This window comes from Bos indicus x Bos taurus, chromosome 28, assembly GCF_003369695.1.
Source record: "Bos indicus x Bos taurus breed Angus x Brahman F1 hybrid chromosome 28, Bos_hybrid_MaternalHap_v2.0, whole genome shotgun sequence".
In the NCBI taxonomy this organism is placed as follows: Eukaryota; Metazoa; Chordata; class Mammalia; order Artiodactyla; family Bovidae; genus Bos; species Bos indicus x Bos taurus.
Window position 1 is genome coordinate 351,368 of NC_040103.1, and position 4,062 is coordinate 355,429.

Consider the following 4,062-nt stretch of genomic DNA (forward strand, 5'->3'; position numbering starts at 1 on the left):
CATCCTAGGAGATCTTTTCTTCCCAGAAAATCTTCCTTTAGAAATTTTTATGCTATGAGGATCTTACATCTATTGTTTTTTCTCTTAACCAATGTATCTGACTAGTGACACAGGTTCAGTTCTTCCTATCATGTCAAACATCTTTTTCTCAAAAGAAAGAAAAAGAAATCTTAATCTTTTTTCAAGCCTTGTGGGTGATTTTCATGAACTATCTCTTGAATATGTCCCCTTCTTTGTATTACTCTTCTTATCTATTTCAGAATAGCTTTTTCCTAATTTGTTCTTTTATTTTCCAAAATGTTGGTAACAGTGATATCCCAGGAAATTTCTTAAAGAATGCTATTTGCACATCACTGATACTCTCATTTATTAGCCATTGAGAGGTTGTAAAATGTGTTACACTGTTATTAAAGGCCTTCATATATATGGCAGTAAATAGCTTGCTAGACTTCTTTTCTACAGCTTTTGTTTTAGAATTCTATCCTAGAGCAAAATTCATATATTTGTTTATATGTTAATGGTCCTTCCCACTTACATCACCAGATTCTCTAGCAAGCTTTAGATCTACATACATTGAATCTGTTTAGTTTTGGACCAAACAGAGTAACTTGAACAATAAAAAGTACTCAGTAAAAATGTGTTGAATGAGCAAATTATAACTAATGAGCATTTCCTTAGCCATTTTTCTAAGCTATGTTTCTAAGATATTATAAGATATGAATGTAAGCATAAAATTGAAGATATAGTGAAACTTGAGTGATGGCATTTTTCAAACAAAAAGCAATGGTAATATCAAAGAAAACCATGCCAATGAAACATTTCAATTGTTGTCTGCAATAGCAGTGCATTTGACAAGCACCCGTTGTTGGAGTTTTCTATTAATTTGAGTCAATGACAGTTTCTTCTAAATTCATGGTGAGTTCTTTCAGAGTTTATTATATAGTTTGTTAGAAAAAATATATCAGGTTTTCAAGAATGAAGCCATTAAGTTGCAAAACAATGAATGGTGAAATAGAGTGATTTTTAGTCTCCTTGTCAAACTCAACACTTATGTCTCAAATTGCATGAGTCTTGATTACAGTTGTGTTTGTTATTGTATTTGTTACACAATGTTTAAAAATATTTTTTTCAGATTAATATTAGATTGGAAAATCCACGGACAAAACTTTATCAAGTGGAGGTTCTCTTCTGCCATATTGACCATTTTGCTGCATCTTTTACATCCTTATTCCTCAGACTATAAATCAGTGGGTTTAGCATGGGGATCACCAATGTATAAAACACAGCAGAGACCTTCTCCTGTTCCAAGGAATACTGAGAGCTTGACTGGTTGTAGCTGAAGGTCACAGACCCATAAAATAAGGTCACAGCAGTCAGATGGGAGGCACAAGTGGAGAAGGCTTTGTGCCTTCCCTCAGCTGAGCTGATTCTCTGGATAGCAATGATGATGTGAATATAAGAGATCATGATGATAATAAAAGTGAACATTGCAATGACCCCAGAGAATATCAAAAGCAGCATTTCATTGTTATGAGCATCTGAACAAAAGAGATTCAAAAGAGGGGGAATGTCACAGAAATAATGACTCACAATGTTAGGACCATAGAAGTCTAGTTTTAGCAAACATATTGTGTGTGTCAGGGAGTTAAAGAGTCCTCCCAAGTAAGATAAAAGAACCATCTGAATACAAACCCGTTGGGTCATAATGACTGTATATAACAGGGGCTCGGCTGTTGTGACATAGCAGTCATAAGCCATCATAGACAGGAGAATGCCTTCTGTAGTTACATATAATGCAAAAAAGAAACTCCGTAGAACACATCCAGAAAAGGTGCTGGACTTATGCTTTTAAAGGAAATTGACCAGCATTTTACGGGAAAAGACAGTAGAGTTGCCAGGAGCCACCACGGGAGATCCCACCCATGACAAAGTTCATGTGGAAGAGACCTGACAGGCAAAGGTGGATCAGGCCTCGAGGGACCTTCTGAATCTGCTCGAGCATCTACCCCAAAACCAGAATCTGTTTGTCTTACTATTTCGTGCCATTCACCAACTCTTCTGACATTAACAGGGGGCTATCCCCAACCACCTTTCCCTGGAAAAAGTCAACTTAGGTTTTTAATTAATAAGTCTCCTGGGCATGAAAGGAATATTTCTATTTTAACCCCTCTGTTGGAATTCAAGCTTGCCTGACAGGTTTATCCATACTCTTGCAATTAACACACATGATTGTTCACAACTCCCCAACCTGGAAAGGCACGGGAAGCCAAAACATTCTAAAAGTCCTAATGAGCACAGGGTCCTTTAAGGGTGAAAAATTATTAGAATAGATAGTACTGGTAAAGGGCTTCATTATTGGGCCAATGCTTGCTGCCAAGTGCCCATATCCCTTATCCATTGTGCACCTGGGAGTGCATTGGTTAACATAGTTGGAATGTATGAAAAACAAGTAGCAGCCTTGGAATTAACCACATCAAACCTTTGAGCTAATTGGTTCTTTCTTTGTTTTGACCCACTGCACCTTTGCTCCATGAGAATGTAACTCTGTTTAGTACTTTCTGAGGCTGGGAGAAATAAAGAAAAAACACTTTAAGGGAAAACAAGTTTTCTGGCTGATCAACCTTTATCAAAAAAGAGTCATAATATGTCCACAGGCCTCCAAAGCCAGAAGATATTGTACACAACATTGTTTATGGGAAAGGTATGCAGAAAAAATCCTGGTTTTGATAAAGACAAAACAGTTGTAATGTTTGGGCTGACTCCGTATGACTTTGCATCTTTCATTTCCCTCTATGTACAAGTCAAGGTATAAAAGTTCCTTTTGAAAATAAAGTTATGGGCCTTGCTCAGCGAAGCTTGGTCTTCCCGTGTCATTCTTGTTTTTCCTTTTCCCTCTTTTTCTCTCTCTGTTCTTCTTTCAGAATGACTCCTTGGAACATAGGAGCTTTATTGGCTTTCTGTGTAAACCAAGGAAGATCAAGCCCTGCTCTCTGCTTTGATATCCTTATTGCCTAAGCCGACATCCTGAGGATACCCCTGGATCCTGCTGGGGCTGGACCCCGGTATAGAGTAGCAGATATCACAAAAAGAGAGGTTGCCAAGGAAGAAGTACATTGGAGTATGAAGCTTGGCATTTAGTCAGATCAATATGATCATCCCCCAGTTGCCTATCAAAGTGATAAAATAAAGAAGGAAAAAAAAAAGCAGAAAGAGAGGGACCTGCAATTTATAATTTTCAGTTATACCTACCAGAAGGAATTCCTTCACACCTGTGTGATTCCAATCTGCCATGCCTCCAGGTTTGCATAGCTCTTTAGCTGCAGAATAAGATGGTATCACTCAGACACACACACACACACACACACACACACACACACACACACACACACAGATAGATAGATATATGATTTCTCCATGATCTGGTGTCCATAATAACAGGAAACATCTAGGTTTAGCCTGTAATTAGATGAAAAAATAAATTACCTCCAGCACCAGACCTTGTGTTTGCTAGACAATACATTTATAATGACTCACATTTTTGAAACTAGAGATTATTTTATTCCTTCCTTCCACATAGTCAACATTACAATAAGGAAACTATCTTAGACAATGAAACTACTAATTGGAAGAATTGACATTATAACCCATATATGGCTTATATCAACCACCTGACTTGGTCAATGGCACATACAAGTTCTCTGCTTACGAGGGTTACAAACTTTGTAATAGAAATTATTTCCTTACCTGTGGCTAACCTATTCCTATTTTTTAATACCCAGTTAACTTTTGACACTCTTACATAATATTCAACTCCTTTCGTAATGCTAAGATTCCCAACTTGGACAAACAAGGGCTGTGCCTTCCATGATAGTTGAAACAGGAGGAAGTGATAGAGACATATTTTCATTTACTATTTAGTATTAAAGCCCATAAAAAACTAGAAGTGTAATTTAACTTGATAATTTTTATATCACACTTTTGTATTTGCCTTCCCATCATTTTTTTTTAATCAACATGAAAACAACAAACCCAAAAACTTCATGTAAGAAGGTAAGGTGTGAG

At 36.9% G+C, this 4,062-nt stretch overlaps 1 pseudogene; it reads right to left on the reverse strand.

Moving 5' to 3' along the window:
- Nucleotides 1-1,170: 1,170 nt before the first annotated feature.
- Nucleotides 1,171-3,291, reverse strand: LOC113885293 (annotated as a pseudogene).
- Between the last annotated feature and the right edge of the window lie 771 nt (nucleotides 3,292-4,062).